Here is a 20,463-nt window from a genome sequence, read left to right as displayed (position 1 = left end):
CATTGAAAGTTGTGGCCAATCCGCTTTGCACGGGGAAAGCATCTAAACTAAAATGGTTTTGTTCTGTCATGCATTCTCCTTGACTGTTACTTTAAAAAATCATTTTAATTAGCTTGTACTCCCACGTTACAAAAAGAATACAGTCAGCGTGTGTCTATTTTACCATTTAACTACAATAATAAATCTAATAAACATATTTTGCGTTTGCTTGCGGATTAAACGTGTTTTATTATTTTATTGAAGGTTCTGTTTCAAATTAAATGCTACAGGCCTCTTGCTACTGTTTTCATGAAATTCAAGAGGATTTAATTTTTTAATGAGCCAATCAACTTAACCTAGTTTAAAACGACAAAATCTTGTTCCCGTTTATGACATTTAATTGAACAAAACATTTAAATAATACCGTCAAAGTAATATTATTTAATACGTATAAAATGGGTCATTTTTCCACAAATTGCGAGGCAAATCTCGGTTTCCTGTAGTATTCAAAACACATGCAATCATGTGGCTTTGTTTTGTTGCCTGTAGAATTCAAATAGATTAGAAGGACAAGCATTGTGCAGACATGTTACTCACGTACAGACAGTTCATCATGGGCATGGGTGTCTTAAATCACAATCCCAGCCCAAGAGTTGTACACGTAGCACATATCTAGATGAAGAAGCGTTCGTACGCATACTCCCACTCACTGAAAACATGGACAATAAAAAATACGTAGGCTATGTATCAGTTTAGTACACAGCGAAGCAAACATTTCATGAGCAAAAAATTCATAAGATGAGTTCGATTTATGAGTTGAAACAACAGGTGGAAAAATGTCTCATTGTCTTAATAGAACTTGCCGAATTAACAAATTAATGTGTGGATGAACTCCGACGTTCCTCCGAGTTTAACACAGAACAAGTTTATCACACCGGAACCTAACGGGATGTATTACAATTATGAATTCGTTTGGATTTTGCATCTGAACTTAAACTTTGCTTCAGATTCAATTAAATTGTAACGTGCTTCATCCTCAAGTGCAGAATTTTTTGTTCGTCAGTTTGTATGACCACCGGTTGCATTGTATTTCGTAAGAAAATGAAAATATCTTAAATTCCCACATATGTTAAAACAAAGCGCATTGGGGTTAGATTGCATCCGAATTTTATTGTTTTATCTCCATTTGCATGGTTACTGCTGCTTGTGATCCAAAAACTGGCATATTAAATTGGTTACATTTTCTGCTGTGCATAGCTTTATGCTTTACCGTGTAGGCTATATATGCAAGAGCTATCTGTAGGCCTAGTTTACACTACTCGTATCGACATACGAGTGTACTGCTGCGTTTACTACATGCTGTTACTGCTTTCACTAATGGCAACACCAATTCTATAGAAAGCAATTGTACCATGATGCAATAGAAATTTGCTAGTAAAAGATGGTGGCACTGAGCTCCAAGTTATATCCATAAAATAGTTTTAAATACACAGTCGATGTCTGACTTAATTTCTCAAATTATAATCAATACAGTCGCTGGCAGAAAAACGTAAGCATACACAATCTCTTAATATAATGTTTTAACTTAAACTTGTTTAATATGTCGCATTCATTCACTAGGGAAAGTTCAAATTAAGGCTAACAATTAAGAATATCATTATATTCTTCATATAGTTTCATAACGGTAACTAAAATAATGTAATTTGATTTCATGGCGTTAAATATGTTAATTTTGCAAAAGAAACACGTGTATTATAAATACCACTCGTCGTCACTGGTGTCAGTAATGAAAATATCGTATTGTTAATTCTTATATCTTATTCTTAATTACAGTAGCTATATAGTTTCTTTAAATTAAGGCAAACAATTGTAAACTGCATTTCAATTTACAGTGACATTCAGTCTGAAAGCTTTGAAAACAAAAGTGACTGTGCACACATACGACCAAGTCTTTTACAAACTTATCTTGTCGTTCTGCTTCTATTACAAATTAATGTTTCGTGTTGATCATTTCAAAAGAAATTCATAAAATGAGAATATGTTCGGCTATCTGTTGATGTTTAACTCAGTATTTTTTAATACTGGTTTTAAAACATTACCCGCCTTACACATGTTATTATTTTTAGTCGATTGGTACCTCAAAAGATGCCATTACCTACGTTTCAAATAAACAGAAGATTTTTTAAATATAATTTTAAATAATCCGTGAATTTCCCCTATGACTGAATAGAAACGTCTCATAAATGACAAGATAGTTAAAACTTAATCGTTTTATGGTATGATTTATGCTATAGCCTTCTTTGAAATCATTGGCGTAGTGCATTATTCGCTATCGGGGCAATGACTGCTTTTCACCTAGTCACCCTGAAACATTTAATTAAACATACCTGGATCCACATTTGCAAGTCTTTCACGGCACTCGGGCGTTTTCCATGCAGAAATAGCTAACAAAGTCAGTTTCTCCCACTTGTTGCGTCACTTCAAACTCACACTCTTAAACTCTCTACATCTGCAATAGCCATATTAGCCTAGTATTCTATGTTCTAAACCAAGACAATTAATAGCCTATGTTGTTTTCGACATGCTGATCTGTACAAATCGAAGAAAACGTTAAATCATTACTCAGTATTAAGGGCAAAGCGCCATGAGATTAAATTTAATAGACCCGAAACGTCCATCCTGTATAATATAATTTCTTTTTTATAACTTTTTTAACTGAGTTAAAAAATAAATTTAAAAAAGTGCTCATTGCCTGTTTCACAACATTAATTGTAAGGCAGACCGTGAAATCAACGAATCAAGTGTTGGAAACCAATAAAAAATGACTAAAATCTGGCCTGCTTCACATAGACAAAATCCAATGTCATCACATTTAATCTGATCATCTGTTTATTTAATTAATTCAGGGGGGGGGACAGGATACAGTAACAATTTCAGGTCAGTTAATTTCACGTTTCATGTGCGAATACGAGTGCATCTGTACGTTTTACTATTAAATCCTTGCTGGTTGAATCAGATCTCCATTTTCCACAAATTATAATAACAATATGAGTCATCATGCTTACCACCACCACCATCATCATCATCATCATCATCGTCGTCTGAAAAGATTGAATCATTTGGTCACATTTGTTACATTTAGTTCATTTGTACATATTTACCACTTTGGCGTAGGCTACATTAGTAAATTAGTGAAGTTTTTTTCAGGACATGTATTACTTCCGATATTGACATGTGTAAACACGTTTACGACACTGATGGTTCATTAATGACACAAATAACTACAGAATAGCATGAATAAATTACATGGAATACTGACGTCACTCCGCAAATAACCGCAAGGACGTAGATGTCACCCCGCTTCCGCGCCGAAGCCAGTTCGCTATTGGTCGTTTAAAAGGCTTCTGTTTTACTTGCAACTGCATCACTGAGTTTTGTAATAGAATAAAACTTACTTGCGACAGTTAAATAAACGTTACACCCTCTCCATTTTAAAGATATTCCATCACTACACAATAATAACTATGACTGTGAGTTTGTTAAATAAATTACACATCTGATTGTACGAATGAAATACATTTGTTTTGGCCTCAGTCTCAGAAAATAGTTTTGAAATAATATTCTGCGTGAAATGAATTTGCGGTTTCAGTGATCAGAAACTCATTTTAGAAATGTGGACATTGTGCTTACTAAACTAACACTGTTCCCGGGAAAGAAAACATTTGATAACCTCATAATATTATACTGTAGCCTGAATACTATAATACTGTAGGCTAAGAAGACTATAAGCGATCAATCTTTGTTCAGTGTTTGAGCAAATAAATACATGAACATTAACAGGTAACATAACAGGCAAAAAATAAAACAAGTCCAAAGTCGTGTAATTTCGGAATAAAACACTTAGAAAACCTTATAAAGCTTTTGTGTTTGTAATTAACGGGGGAGACAGAATGTTGTACATTAAAAAAGACGAGCATGCCAAAAAAAAAAACATTCGTTCAAAATGAACAAGAATGACACCAAAACTTCTACACATTATATAATCCATTATTATTCGTTAAAAATATCAACGCTTGTTGTTTTCCCAGCGCAAACATGTTTTTTTTCTGGCTACGTTCATTTCTCCTGCAGCACTTGGTTGCTTATAGCTTTCACTTGTTGCATTTATAATACCAATGCAGCGGGTGATGAAGACATCGGTAGCGGCGCTGAGTATATTCATACCTAAATGTACTGTCAATTCTGGCACTTTAGAATTTCGGCAGTAAAACGCTGTATTTTTCTCAAGTTGTAGGCCTATCGTGTTTAAAAAGCGACATTCGACATATTAAATGAGAAACAGTTCCTTACCTGAAGAACACAGTGTTTTCCAATGCTTTTCACCACAAAAGGACAGGAGGATATTTTGTATGTTTTAAGGTGTGTGTGTGTGTGTGTGTGTGTGTGTGCCATTGTAATACAATATCCTCCACCATACAAAAACCTCCTGTGTAAATGCATATAAATATTATATTTTACAGTATTCAGGACAGTCATTTTCTAACTGAGGAAATGAAAGGAAATTACTTAAGGGGATTAATTCATAAATCATCTTTTTATGCCCGAAGGAAACTTGAAAACTGCATTAATGAGATAAAGTTAGATTAATCTATTCCATAAATGTGTTAATTATGAAAAAGCCTAATTGCGATGCCTCCTTGCATGTAAACTTTTATGTTAAAAAAATGCACTTTTTTGATTGCCAGCCTAAAAGCTGGTAACAGGTTACTTTATATATGATATTAAAAAACTTATATGGTAACGCATTTCAGGTACTTTGGTGGAAAAGGAATATCAAAATACCTCTTTCTGCTAATAGCGATGAGTCCAAATAGTAAATTCATGTATACAATGACAAAAAATGGTAAATGATATCTGCCAATACATTGACTGTGTTAAATAAGCTAAAATAGCATTCTTTTGTCCCTTTACTGTATACTTCCCATTGAATTATATTTAAAAAGGTCTAACCATCGTTTTGCATCACTGCCCTGGGTTGAGATTGGTTAATTAATTGTCTTTAGATATCCGGAATCTTTATGATAGGGCAGAAGTGGCTTTGTACTGGCAGAAGGAAATGTGCAAGTGGTCTTTTTGCTTTCCCTTTCTTGTGGATATTGACCTCAAGAATCAATCTACACTGGGCTTTAATTTTAATAAAAACATCCAAGTGCTACAATTGACAGCATAAAACACTATGTTTTGCTTACCCCAATTACAATAATCACAACACTCATCAAAGTGTGCTTAGAAGGAAAATCATTTTTTAAAATCAAAGTTATTTGCCGTTATTATTAGAATGAGCTTAATCTCTTATTCCAGTTATTGTAAAATATTGTCTACATTGATTCCCACAATGAACCCACTTCAGAAGACATTTTGTACTTGGTAAAATACATAAAGTTATTGGAGTGAAGTGCTCTGGTCTAAAACATTGGGGGAATTGATTAATCCACATATCCGTGTGTGTAGGCTGGAAAACAGTGTTTGCAAAGATGTTTTCATTTGAAAGAAGCAGTGGAGAGTGGAAAAGGTGGAGAGTTTCCTTGAGAGTTTAATCCTCACAAGGAAATACTATAAATTCTAACTTTCTGGAAATGTGTTGAGATTCAAGAATAAGTGGTGCTCTTGCTGAGAGAATGTATGTTATATTCAGCAACATAACCACTCCTTAGGAGGAGGGACGGCAGGCTAGCGGGACGTAGCAGCATGCTGCAGTAGAATGGCAGTGTGTTGTTCTGGGCTAAAGCATTGCTACAGCAGCCCTATAGCAGCCACATGTTACCTTATTTATTTGATAAAAGGTTCAGTGGTGTGATGGGACTCCACAATGTTGAGTCGGATGAATATATCAAAGTACACACTATAGCGGAGGTAGGTAACCCTGGTTCGGGAGTGCTTCAGGTGTTTTTTATCGAAATGTCCAGCTACATACCTGGATGAAGTGTTGGGCTCGGTGAACACAGGTGACATTTGTTGACGTTCTCATTTCACCATTTGCTCTGAACATTCAGGTTCAGACGTTAAATGATCTGCCAGACTGTGGGGTCAAGCTCAGACTGAATGAACGAAGACCAGAAACATTTTTCACACTCTGTTACCCACCCCTGAGCTTTGAAGGTAAGAGAATTAAGTCAGAATATGATTCATTCACACAGGGAACAATGCAGCATAATGTAATGTTGCATAATTGCAGGTCTGATTGCCAGCTGGGCATCTGTTCAGTGTCCTGTTCAAAAGCCATTTAACTGAATTGCATCAGTGATTGTCCTGCTGTTTTAACAATTGATATGTAATAAATACATAATTGTCTGGCTTCAAGCAGCATTTGTCTTTACCAGTGACTAACCTATCACCAAAGTCGACTCACCAAACTGTGTTTGAAATTTAAAAAAAAACTGTATCCAGATTTGCGTAAGTCACACAGAATCAGGGTGTCAGTTAGGTCTGCATTATGATTAGAATATAGATCTGAAATCCTGGGTGATTCTTCCACAATAATGTGAGACTACAGAAAAGAAACTGATAGCAAGTTGAGAGAATCTTTGAAATTTTATTTGAATACTGTCCAGAGCAATGACATAATCCATAAGTTATATCAAATAAAGAATTGCATCGCAATACTTAAGCAAACAGCTAATGTAACATACACAGATCTTTTCTTTAAATTTGTGAATTTAGATGCTAGGTAATAGGTAATAAAAAATACCCTTAAACACTTGTGATCTGCTTGCTTATGTTTAGCCAGCGGGGAAGCTGTACAATACCACAAAAGCCTGAGGTCTTCAAGAACCGGGGTTTTCCGTATCTACATTGGCAGAGTCATTTGGTGGACACCATCATTCTTGAACCCTGTAAAAATAGAGAGATAAAGATAGTGTAGACGTGGGGCACAGTGCGTGTATGTGTGTGCGTGGTGGGGGGAGCGGGGGCGCACACGAGATTAGGATCAGAGCTGGGTGGTATAGTGCAAATTTTATGTTCGAGGGCTTGAGGTGGGTTAATGCTTAAGCTAAGTGGTGTGTTTATCAACAAAGTTTATCAACGCATTAAGGGACTTGTATGCCAGCAAGTTTGAGAACCCCTGGATGTCCCTCAATATTTTTCCAGCTGCAGTAGGCTACTCCTCTGTTTAGCTTCTCGCCTACTTGGCTCCAATCTCAGAATCTACCGGTATCCTCACGTTCTTAAAATGACGTCCCCGAGTTGGGCCTGAACGATCCATGTTGTCTCTGGCCCATTAGCGGAGTTTAACCCCTGCATTCAATGAGCCCCATCGCCACGTGTGCCAGGCCCTCTCCTCCTCCTGCACGTGAACGTTTCACTTCATTCTTCTTCTTCTTCTTTAAACTCCCCTTCACTTTTGTCCTAAGAGGGCAATTAAGGAAACAAACGTTTTCCCCAGATTAGCCGACTGCCAGCTTTGCATACTAATGCCATGCCAAGTGGTTACAAATAGCATGCGCTCTAATTACAGACACTGTTTTCAATCAGATCGCCCTATTTCCCCGGATGAGACTCCTCTGGCTGAAGAGAGACGGAGGAAGAGGGAAAAAAAATCATTCCGACTGAAGCGCGACTCGCAATCGTCGCCGTTGCCCGTGCGCTTCCGAACGCGCTCATCTGTCCCCGCGCGTTCGGATGCGAGCGTGGTGGTTCTCATCACAGCTGCCCTTCACAACACGGGAAATTGATTCCGCGCCGAAGCTCACAGAGTGTTTAGCACCGCAATTATCCCCCTCCCAGACTGCCTTCATTAATGCAAAACATGCATGTAGCACGGCATCACCGAACGGCTGCGTATGAAATGTTGCCTTTGGCCACGCGATTTCATTTAGCAGCGCGGCTGCGACGACTGTCTCAGTAGATCGCCGCTACGTTCAATATTTCGTCAAGGAACCGTTACGCAGACGGGCCACGTGGAAGCCAAGGAATACGAAATAGCATTATGGGACATAGCAATTACATGCTTTATTTCACTTGAAAGGGGGGGGTAAACATTTGTGGTGGCTCAGGCATCAGACACACTTCAGCACCAGTTGGAGCTGTTTTTTTGCCATACATTAAAATGGGCATGTATGATAGCCATCACTGTTTACAGTTAATAATGTTTTTTTTTTTGTTGTATATTGTATGGTTTGGACTGCAAGATAAAATATAGCTTAATGTGAAGTGTCTTAATTTGTATGACAGCTAATTAGGCAAAGATCTCCGAAAGAATCTCCAATATAAAAGGCATAAATGACTGTTCCCTGAGAAAAAAGAAGATCGGTGATTATGATTTGGCATATATTTCTTTCTCCCTGGAGTCCAACATTAACCTTCCGCTTTGTGGAAAAGCCAAAAAAGTTTGGGAAAAATAAACCTCCAGCTGGACATGCCAGACACACATCAGGTCAGTGACCTTTTCAAGGTCCCTGTACCATGGCCCGGGTTTTTGTTAATTCATAGCACCATCCGGGGTGTCTGTTAAGAGAAAACCCCAGTTAAAAGTAAGACAGATATCTGCGGCTAAATTTAATTGCAACCCGTCACCTGGGGGGAGGGGGGTTGTCTCTGGGTGAGCAGTCCACGGTGGGCACACAGGTGCACAGAGGCAGTGGGTCCGAACATTTCAGCAGATCGATCCCAGGGGGCGGGGGTGGGGGGGGGGGTTGGGTCAGTGGGGGTCATTTCACGGGACGCTGACACCGGGGCCCATTTGGGTGATCCACCCTAACCTTTGCCTGATGAAGCCGTCGGAGCTGGTCGATTGCACTGATCGGCCAGCCTCCTGCATCCTGCCCTTTCTTTCAAAGAGGTGGCAAAAATACCGCGGGAGACGCGTCGCGGGGCTATCGACCCTCCGCCCTGCCTGGGGCCCGCTGCCACGCTGGCAGCCCCGCGGACAGCAGACTGGCCTTCCGCCAAAAAGACACTCTGTTTAACACCGAGACAAAAACCGCAACCCAACCTGTACACCAGCCTACGAGGCCAAGCAGCTTCCATAAATGTCTGTCTAATTTGCTTATATTTCAGTTGTATCGAAACGAAATGTTGGAGTATCAAAGCCATTCAGAGGTAAGCGTGTATAATTTCCCTATTTTCCCTATCTGCATGCGCATCAGGGTTATATGTAATCTTATCATAACATTTAGTGTGATTAATTTATTAACGCACTGGTGTGAATTTGAGGTTGCGACCGTGATATGCGAGCGCAGTGCCGCGTGCACAAGCTTGAACGCTGATGTGCCCTTGAGCCACGTTTAATTTGCTCCAGTAAATAAACGTGAAAATACAAATGACCTGTGGACTCAACAGCGTGTGTTAAATGTGCTACCCCAGACACGTGCACCTGTTAAGACTCGTAATAATAATGAGAGGGGAAAGAAACATGTCACTGCACCCACACAGGGAACTGAATTTTGCACAGAACGTTCTGTTCATCAACAGTGACCCGATGGGCAATACGTCCGCAGTGACCATTTTGCCATTTGCTCAGATTTCCAGATGAGCCATTCATTAATGTGCCCATAGAAAAGCAGACGGCAAAGAGTGGCTCTCTCTAACCGGCAAAGCACGCATCACACACACACACCTGTCATGTGACAGAACTTGGTAACGGAGTTTGGCGAGGGAGAGGGAATGTCACCACCGTGGTATTCTGCGCCTCAGCGACGTCGCACGAGCCCACTATCACCATCCACGCAGGTGCTCACAACACTAAACTCTCCCAACTCTGCCGGGCTCCAACGCGTTTCACACCAGCCAATGCCAGGTCAAGCAGTCAGGAGCCATCTCCAATGTTGCGCGCGTCTGTTTTCACAGCAGAGAGGGGGGGGAAAAGAAGAAGAAGAAGAAGAAAGAAAGAAAAAAAAAATCCCCGCGCCACTAAGAGGTCTCCGCAAACACGGATGAACGTCCAAAAATTTCATCTTTGCACTTCTTTAATTTGTCATGAGATAACTTTGTGTTGTATAAACAGAGACGCGCACGCACAACAGAGCGGGCGCTCGCGGAGCCGGGAGCCGCTCGTCAGGAGCAGCGGCGGATGCCATTGGGAGCGAAACTAATTGAAAGCTCCTTATGTTTCTCCTCCTCCGACACGAACGGAATCGGCGGCCTTCTCAGTCATGCCTTGGCCCTGTGTTTACTCAACGAGATTTTACACTCCGGCGCCACCCTGGGTCCTTTTCCCCATTCTTTCGGGGGGCTTTTTTTTTCGACAATCGTCCCCTCCCTGTCTATCAATCTCTGAAACCCCTTACCCCCGTGGGCTAATAAACCTGTAAATGGATCCAGACACACCAAAAAAAAAAGAGAGAGGAGGAAAAAAAAAGGATTTATATGTGTAGATACATTATGGAGTGATGACAGCAGTTTTTCTTCCCCTAGTTGGTCATAGATGAGTGGAAAGTGCCAGGGGCCCTACAGACCGAGCGAATTGGTGATGGAGGCGCACTTGTGAGCCTCTTGCTTGGATTTGTTGGAATGTGAGAGAGGAGGATTTTAGCACCATGTGAACATCGCTGGAGCTGCAGACTTCGCGCCATCTGTCTCCCCCTCCGTCTGTTCCTTGCCAAATTCATCAGACCTTTCCCCCTCCTCCCCCCCTTCTCTCTCTCTCTCCTTCCCTTTTTATTCTTCTTCACATTTGTTGGGGATATATTGGGAGGGGGGATGTTCTCTGAGTGGATTTTAAGACGATATTTCATAAAAATGAACAGGGAGCTTTCTGGGAAGTTACAAATCTGAGTAATACCTACTTACAATAAAATTGTCACAATTAAAAATGTCATCAAATAAGATCAAAATAAACAAATAAGTAAAATAGATGGTATTTATAAATAAATAATTGGAAATTGGATACTTGCAAATACAGCAGCATTTTGGTTGGCGCGAGAGTGGTCTTTAATACACTGTATGTGGTCCCGACACTGCAAATGTACACACCTGCAAAATAAAAACTATTAAAATAACGCTGTCGCAATGTTAGAGAAACACAGTGAAAAGACGCGTACGCCCCATTTTTGTCAAGAACATTTATTTGAATGATTGAATGTTACTGTTTTCAGTGCCTTTACAGACGTAATGACTTTACTTCTTCAGTACTTCATAGGAACATCTTCACCAAAATGACAACTGATCAATGGCAGTGATGTCAATATTGATGTCAAATACTGCTGCATTTGAATAGAACTGACAGCCCTGGTATACGTGAAAATAACTCTTTTCCCCAATAATTACCATCTCCTTTTATCACTTTGCTGAATCATAAATAAAAAATTTTTGCAAATACAAAGGTTTGATTCAAACAGGCACTGAGCCTTCTAGCTTTACTTGCCACATATTTTCTTAACATTGTGTTGACTGGGCAATCATCATAACAGTCCTTTTTCACTGTCATACACAACCAATTAAAATTTTACAAATGTAAGGTCACAGGTTTATAGAGTCATTGTTAGAGCAGGTTGTACATTTTCATCTGCTCAACTCACAAAAGCTCTAAAATATCCATGCACTATTTGTCTAAATGTCTGTAGCTTTAACTATTAATCCAAAAATAAAAGTCTTACCATGAACTCGATCTTCACACCCAATGTTTTGCATTCTGTCTTTAATTCTTTTCACAAATATTTATTGCCCTGAACAAAGGTGGAGAGGGGAGAAGGAAAAAAAATGTTGTCAAAAGTCTGTTTCCTTGTTTTATTATTTTTTTAAACAAAATGATAAATAAAACAAAATGAAACTTCCTGAAGTGCATCTGCGACCAGGCAGTGGTCTGGTGTGGTTAACCTCTGACCCCCGCCATGGGGGCACGAGAGATCACACATTGGCTGTGTTCCTGCGCAGTGCCCATGGTCTGCCCAGGGGAGCGGGCCGGGGGAGAGGGGGAAGTGGAGCGGGCAGGGGGCCGGCCCCATGACCCCAGCCCAGCTCCAGGTGGCCTGGGCACAGACCGGGGGCCTTTGATGCTGACCCTGGTCATTCTGCTCAGATGGACTGGGTCCATTGATCCCACTGAAGATCTGAGGGCGCGGAGCTCGGTGCCCCCTGCACGGCTGCGGACGAACCCGGGGCGGGCACGTCGGACGCACGCTCGCTCGCGCCCCGTGCCGTAAGGGAGTCTCCATATAACCCGGCGACGGTCAGCAGCGTCACGGCAACAGAGCTGGGTCACAATAAAGAATCACATTACCTTATTTTGAAATGCTTTGACCCTTGACCCTGCGTTCACAGCGAGCAACTCGGTTGATTGGTCGCTCAAGAGAATTAGGTTGAGGGAGGGGTAAGGAAAAACCAACATAAAGTGTCATGGTAGAGTGCTGGACCACCACAAGCGACCAGAACAGCTTCAATGCACCTTGGTATAGATTCTATTAGACTCCGGAACACTACTGAAGGGATGAAACACCATTCTTCCAAAAGATATTCCCTCATTTGATGTTTTGATGATGGTGGTAGAGAGTGCCGTCTAACACATTGGTCCAAAATCTCCCATAGGTGTTCAATTGGTTTTGAGATTATCTGACTGCGAAGGCCATAGCATATGATTTACATCATTTTCATACCTATCAATCCATTCAGTGACCCCTCGTGCCCTGTGGATGGGGGCATTGTCATCCTGGAAGAGACCACGCCCATCAAGCCCGTTAGAAATGTTTCATCATAGCATAAAGGTGATCACTCAGAATAAGTATTGATTTGCAGTGACCCTTCCCTCTAAGGGGACAAGTGGACCCAAACGATTACAGGAAAATGCCCCCCACAGCATAACACAGTCACTGGACCCCCTCACCCCCTCATCTGACCATATCACTTTTTCCCACATCTACATAGACCGGTACCTATGGTTTTGGCATCACTGAACTCTCAAATGTGCATTCAATTTTTGTCATGAGGGGTTTATGCACTGCAACCCCAACTATGATATCACTCTCGAATGTGCCAAAGTACACAATCATGTGATCAATCACCCTTGTATCCAATAAGGCTTAAATGCATGTAAACAACACCTGAACTGGAAACAGAGTGATGCTGTTTTTGCCAAGTCACCATCCTGGTAATTACACCGGGACAGGTCTGGCCTTTTTTCCTGTGTCATGAGGTGAGTCAGAACCGGGTAATTGACTTCCGGCCACTGGCCAACCGAAACAACTGTAATTCTGCAAGTTACTGAAAACATGAAAAACATATGTATATTTCACCAATATTCAGAACCTATTTCTCTTCCTGTAAGGTACTTTGGTTACATGACATGTTTTGTTGAACCTTCCCAGGTACGTTTTAGAATTTTATCAGCATCTAAAGCAGTGGTGTCAAACTCGTTGCCATGGAGGGCCGTGTGTATGCAGGTTTTCATTCCAGCCTCAGATCTTGATTATATAATTAGTTAAATTATTTGCTGAATTAGGGATGCAGGTTCGTGCACAATGGTGACCCGACGTTATGTGACCCGCATTGTCTAAATAAAAATTTTCTTATATTCTGTGCTTCAATGCAGTTAAACGCATATGGCTGAATGAGTAATTGGACTCAATTAAGGCAGCATTAATTGGTTGGAATGAAAACTTGCATACACACGGCCCTCCATGGCAACGAGTTTGACACCACTGATCTAAAGGGTTAAGTTATTTCAAATATGCAGTATATTTGACTTGGGCAGAGGCCTATGTGCCTTGTGGAATGAAGGCCTAAGGGGTGGGTGTGGGGAGGCTAAGTATAAAAAGTGCTCAAATTTCCACGTGGTGAAACCAAAATGTACAAAATTACCCTTTTAATAAAAGTTGAGAATCTGCACTTCAACCATCTGTGAATTATTTGATTACAAATCTAAAATTGTGAATTAGAGGGTCAAATCAAGAGAAATATACATCTTTGCCTCAAACATAATTAACATGGTAGTGTGATTCTAAAAAAGCTTTTCCTTTTTTCCCTTTTAAATGAAAAGAACCCAACATATTAATATTTCAAACTCCCAAAAACAATTTCATCCACTTAAATGGGACAGCCTTTTTTTGGATACGATATTGCTCATTACCACCATTAACAATAAAATGAGGCGCTGGAATTATGCATGGGAGTAATGAGTAAAGCACACCAGTGCCATAGCTAATATGGGCAAGACACAGGGGACAGGGGATGGGGGGGGGGGATATTTGGTCCAATCCCAGCACCTTCTGTTTCTAAAATGCTCAGTGGGCACATGCACAGGAAGCAGACAGGAGAGATCAAATCCAAATCGGGTTTGGATATAAAAACTGAAGAGGGAACTGCAATAAATAATTTAAATGCAAAGAAGTCTTTAGTCTTTATTTACACTTCTTTCAACTCTGTGGTCTTTTAAGTTTTTAAATTATTATTTTTTACCACTGTTGTCCAACAAGTTTCCTTGTTCTTCATCTCGACGTCCTCAAACGGTCTTTGTGGGGTGAGAGTGTAGCATAATGGTCAGTCAAATGGGCTTGTAACACATACTGTAGGTTGTGGGTTTAATTCTCAGCTGGGGTGCTGCCATTGCGTACGCTTGAACAAGGTACTTAACCTGAATTGCTTCAGGAAATATCAAGCTCTATGAATGGATTGCATATAAAATGTAAAAAAAAATAATTATAATTTTAATTAGAATACATATAAGTAATATGAGTAAATGTCTTATCTCTGCATAAGAGCATGTGCTAAATACTAAAATGTAATGTATCTCCCCCAACAACGTCACAGACATGTAGACTAAAAGAGAGGAATTATAAACTGGAAGGGGAGGATGGTAATCGCCCCTGCAAGGAGGCAGTGTTGTTGTGATTATTAATAAAGCATTAGAAAAGCAAATAGATCAATGCACACAGGAGCCATGCTATCACACGTGAAAGCAACGTACAGCGGCTTAATGTCTCCTAAGGGGAGTCATGGCGGCGGCGCTTTGATATGAAATGCATTGTGTGGAGAATGGATTTGCATGAGGGTCAGGTGGAAGCACGGGCAAGAGCGCAGACCATAATGCGAAACCTGACCTGGTGAGCTGTTCAAAGCCTCAGCGCTCAGTAGGGATACTCAGAGCTTACTGATATGGGACCGGCATCAGCAAACAACAAATGTGTACCCAGAATGCATCCTGCAATTAAAATAAATAAATAAATTAATTAAAATACACAAAGCTTACTTAATTTTTTTCCTGGAAACATCCAGAGACAGCAGCCTTCACCGGGCTGCGCATATTGGAACAGGTGGCGCAGAAGTATGCCTATACCCAATGAATTCCAGTCTCTAATGAACCACATTGCGGCTTGTTCCTTTAACAGTTGGAGATTAGCTTCATATCAGAAATCTCTCGTTGCCTCTCGCCGTCTGGTCGTCATCCTCATATACGCACACCTTCCCCCCCGCCCCCCCAACTCCCCCCCCCCCCGCTTTTCATTTCCCTCCCTGTAAATGACAGTCCTTTGCCCACCTCTGTCTCATTATTACTTATTACCTTTTTTAATAAACTAACGGCGTTGGCTTTTTGGCTGCCTGGCCTTCGGGGAACGTGACACTGAAGAGTCACAGTCACTCTGCTGTGGAACGGAGAGCAGGTGGAAGACGGCGGGGTGCATTGTGGGGTAGAGGGGCGGGGGGCGGAGGGTTGGGGGCGGGGGGAGGAGGGGGCCGTGATGTGCAGTAAAACGGCCTGTGCATCAGGCTGGGACTTCACTTCCAAGTTCCGGAGATGAATATTAACAAGGACGGGAGGGATGGAGGGATTAGTGGGATGAGGGCGAAAAGCATGGAAAAAGAGGAGGTAAAGCAAGAGGAACAAACTTATGTAGGAGGTGGGAATGTCAGTTTTCCAGTGGGATAGAAGTGCCTTTGATTTTTCTTCTTTTTTTTCCCCGAGACCAAAACGCACTCCCACCTTTCCTCTCGCAAATAACAAGCCATTCTACAGAAGGGCTGGGGGTGGGGATTCTGTTCCACGTTTCTGCGAATGACACCCTCGATGGTCTTGAAATGGCGGGGTCCCTGAACAGATTTCTCCGTTTTAAAAATAAAACACGCAGCACCAATCACAAAGACAGACATTTTAGAAGCCTACTTTGAACCCCAATGAGAGCACTTCAGGAATGTCACCTCACCCCCTCTCCTTCTGTACCATAATCGTGTTGTTGTTGTTGTTATTTTCCAAATTAACACAGATTACATGTGTGTTTGTGCAGAACATTATCAACATGCTCACTGTTCATTTTATACGGAAGGTATGGAGATCACTTCATCTTACATTGCCAAGCAATAATTTCAGTTAACTTTATATAACTTCTATATGTCAATTGACAAAAAATATATATGAAAAATCAACCCAGTAATTATAACACTATAAATATTACACACAACTATCTTAATCTTCCTCATTCTTTTTGCACAATGTTCACCTTGGCATACTACCATATATATTCACTTATCATATGTTTACGCAGCACATATCCATACTAGCATATCAGCGTAGAAAAATATTTATATTAAAAGCACATATCAAACAAAGAATAGCCTTTCCGTGCTTCATCGTGTTTGGAAAAGTACTGTTGATTTATGATCCATAGAATCAATTACTAATAACAGGAAGGTTCCCCACTGCTCTCCACTATAAAGTCATGCTGATGTAAAATTTATATATAATAATTTTACTTATGTAAATGACGGAAGTGCGTAGGTTATTCATTACAGATGAAATATCATGTATTTACATGAGATAGAACACCACATTCCTCTTGATTTTATTATCTACTTATCTTACTTTTGAGACTTAAGCCTTCATTCACTAACATGCAGCACAAAAAATGCATTATTAAAAATATCCCAATTTTTGCATAACTGAGTTCTACACAATTGAACTGCTTACTTCTCAGCATTAAGAAAATGTGTACTACTAGTTTAAATAAATAAAAAACTACATTCAAATACACAGGCCTATTTTTAGGACAGTGTCAGTACAGCAGCAATAGATACAAAAGCATGGCTTGTATAACTTACAAAAGGCAACCAGTTACACAGGCAGTCCAGTGCAATGTAAAACAGGAGGTACCATGGCATTTTTACATGGCTGCAATCAGAAAAAAATAGCTAAAAAAATGTGGTCCTGTTCATTCCATTCCTGATCAAATTTAGGATCTGGAATAAAATGGCAGCACACAGTCCAAGGTTTTTACTCCTGTTATATCCTATACACACAGTCAGGAAAGGCATTTTCCTCAGAGGGATTGAACCAAAAGTGGTGAAGCTCTGTGAGCATTAAACTTCAAAAATGTTTTTTGTGTTTTTGCCTTGATTTCTGTTGAATTGAAAACAGGAGGGCTTAGGAGTCCAACTCCATCAAAAAACACAAAGTTTTACATTGGTGGACTGGACCCCCCCCCCCCCCACCCCCCCCATAGCTCCAATGCACAGTGGGAAAATACCATAACCATGATTATTGTGTTTGGTAGAATGTTTTGCACATGCTCACTGTTAACATCCTCACAAAAACATTTCTGAACATAATATTGCGGTAACTCTCCTGTTTCTACAGAGTGACAAGAATGTAAAACTTTCTCAAAGGTGCAACCTTTAAACAAACCATTTTGCCACAGTTGATTTACAGGCATGTAGACTCTTGGGACACATGAAGATTCAATGGTTCCAAACCTATTTTTGGGGGGGGAAACTGAAAGAAAAATGGCAGTAGTGCTCACTCAGCTATTTTCCCAGTCCAAGATCAAAGGAGCCGCCTGACCAGCCGCTCCGCGGGAAACTCGAAATGTGCGCTGCCTTTGTTTGTAGTTGCTAGGAGACCTGCAGACGGCTGAAAGTGTTTGCAGCAGGCAAGGAGATCAAAAACATTTTCAATATAAATTTTTAAGACCGCAGTACATTTGAGCCCTACCCTTGCAATTTACTGAAGGCATTCTTTAAAAAGACCCACAAATAATTATTATCTTTTGATTTACCATCATTGGTCATGGGTGGGTTGGAAAATGAGGTTGATTATCGTAGGCATGGAAAGGTGGATATAAGGTCTACCAAAGTAAACTGAGAGTTACTTCAAATGCCCGGACAATCCAACCGGTTCATGGAGAATAATCTTGCACTGCAAATAACCAAAGGCTACAAGGCTGCATATATTTATATTTATGGGTTGCTTCTGAAGGCACACTGCATGCTCATTCTGAATTTAAAGTAGCAGGAAAGATGTGAAAAATAAGGCACACCATATACCATATTCAGATTCATCTTTCGATATTTAACCATCTAGGACTATAACAAAACCTATATGTGTTCATCAAATAAATACACGAACAGTAACCTAGTTTCACTATTGGACGCAGATAAATGCAAAGCTTGTACATGTTTTTCGGTGCAGGTAAAGTTTCTTTTTTTCATTTGTTTTGCAGATAGTATCTTACCATAGAAAACAAGAAACACCTGTGAGTCAAATTTAAAGAAAGAGTTCAATCGAGGAGCAGGTATCTGGGTCTAATACCCAACTTTTGGGATTGTGTTGTCCAAGTGCCTATGTCAAAGCATCACAAATTAGAAAAACACATTACAAAGGGGAACTTTTTTCAAACTAAGTACCATGTTTGGCTGAAACACAAATTAAACATGCAGCTCATTCTGAAACGTTATATAGATTAGCAAAACAGAGAATATCGTTCCTTTTTGTATCAAAACAAATCTAGCCAATTGATCACACAATATTTTCTTTTTTTGGATGCTGTAACATTAGCTATTTTCAATTTAGAGTACCCTATATACTTTATTCTACCCCAATGTTCGGAAACGATCAAACATAACACCAGCCCATCCGTCGTAGGCCTGCGTCAATATGTTAAAACACACAGATCTACATAACACCAAACCATTAAAATTATTTCACGTCAGTAACAATGATTATTGATGTTTTAATGCGCTCCCTGCGGCTCCAAGATGTAACAGAAACAAGTAACTGCAATACTCACAAATATAGCCATGACACGAAATATATGACAGCGACAAAACGGTCAAAACAGAAGAACAAATCGGCTGACGTTAAAAATATATATTTAAAAAACACGAAGAAATGTAATTTAATTGAAATGGCCGCCCTCGCATTAGCAAAAAAAAAAAAAAAGGCCTGGACTGGATTGTCCACAGATGACAGACGGGGTCACCGCAATGATGAAAGGAGCATGTTCTTAATTCTTTATTCCGACTGCGTTGGACTATTGTTGCATTAGGGGGCTACTGCAATGACCCGTTGGAAACGTCGCATTGGAGTTGGGGAATAATTATGCCGGTGGAACCATTTAAAACTAGTTTTTAAAGCCTTCGGTCGTTTATTTGGTGCACTTAATACGGATGAAACGCGTTAATACGGGTACCCTATTGTTCCACATACACAATGCAACAACCTATGGGCATACTGGCATTGCCTCTCCACACTGTAAAACGTAAGTAAAAGTTTTAGGCATCGGTTTCCTCAGATCATTAAACTCAACTTTTTTGTTTTCCAGTTCAGTGAACTATGCCGTTTTATGCATTTATTCGTACAATCTGGTATAGTTTGCAACAGTTGTCTCCCCAGTGTGTGTCGCAGATTCATGGTAATAAAAGAAGAGAAGAAAAAATATAGCCTACATAACCTCCACTCACAATTTGAAAGATAAATTGTATAGAATTACCCCCAGTCTGGCTTTTCCATGCCTCAACCTCATCCTCATGTCAACATGCGTTGTCGATGAATGAACTTAGTTGATATATTAAATAGTATGGGGTTTAGTTTGACTTAATAATAAAAAATAACAATTGTGGTAGCCAAGACAGTGACCTATATGTCTGGAACGATTAAGATTAGAATCGTGCTGAGTCTGCCTCAAAATCCCCAGCCAACTGGCACAGTCCAATCGTATTCTCCGAGCCCTCCGTCTGCTGTGGTGACAATGGCAAGCAGATACCGCATGGCGCGCGCGGACTGGAGAAAATACATGCGCGCCAAAGGATTTCTGTAACTTCCAGGCAAATATCACGCGACTCCTCCTGGAAATGGATGGTTAATGAAACAAACCCCGTTCCACTGGAGGGCAAACATTGAGCCACGTTTATTTATATATTTTTTCCAAGAGTGTTTATTTTACCCTCCCGTCAAGCCATTGCTGGACGAGGAGAGGCTGTGTTTATATAAATACATTAACCTTGTCAGTTATGTAGGGTAGTAGGCTATACATGATAACGAACAGAGGGTTTGTAATTTGATAGCTTTTAAATTGATTAACAGTATGTGTATTTGTCGTTGATCCACTCATTATTTATTTTGGGTGGCACTAAGCTATGTCTTCATAAAGAACAGACAGGCTATGCGGCACAGATAGCGAGACCAAATAAATAAATAACTAAACAAATAAATAGCAATATGGGAACTGCTACTCCACGCTAAGCCGTGTTACCGCCACAGATATCCGCATATTGCAAAAAGCATAT

The 20,463-nt window shown here is 40.3% G+C and overlaps 3 long non-coding RNA genes across 5 annotated transcripts in view; 1 reads left to right on the top strand and 2 right to left on the bottom strand.

The window, feature by feature from the left end:
• Positions 1-6,562, top strand: part of LOC135251589 (uncharacterized) — a 29,506-nt gene extending 22,944 nt beyond the window's left edge. The window contains exon 6 of one of the 2 annotated variants that reach the window (XR_010329161.1): positions 6,033-6,562. This is a non-coding gene — a long non-coding RNA (uncharacterized LOC135251589). Of the gene's footprint in view, positions 2,695-6,032 lie in introns of those variants that run through there. The other variant, XR_010329160.1, reaches the window with a different exon arrangement.
• On the bottom strand, positions 6,558-10,553 carry LOC135251590 (uncharacterized). The gene is made up of 2 exons (XR_010329162.1): positions 9,596-10,553; positions 6,558-7,386 (listed from the first exon to the last, which is right to left on the bottom strand). It is a non-coding gene; the product is annotated as an uncharacterized LOC135251590 (long non-coding RNA).
• Positions 10,554-10,870: 317 nt separating this feature from the next.
• Positions 10,871-20,463, bottom strand: part of LOC135251591 (uncharacterized) — a 102,083-nt gene continuing 92,490 nt past the window's right edge. For both annotated transcript variants that reach the window (XR_010329163.1, XR_010329164.1), the window contains exons 3-4: positions 11,574-12,169; positions 10,871-10,950 (exon numbers count right to left, since the gene is read on the bottom strand). This is a non-coding gene — a long non-coding RNA (uncharacterized LOC135251591). The remainder of the gene's footprint in view (positions 10,951-11,573; positions 12,170-20,463) is intronic.

Source organism: Anguilla rostrata, chromosome 3, assembly GCF_018555375.3.
Source record: "Anguilla rostrata isolate EN2019 chromosome 3, ASM1855537v3, whole genome shotgun sequence".
Lineage (NCBI taxonomy): Eukaryota > Metazoa > Chordata > Actinopteri > Anguilliformes > Anguillidae > Anguilla > Anguilla rostrata.
This window is presented reverse-complemented; position numbering and strand designations above follow the sequence as displayed.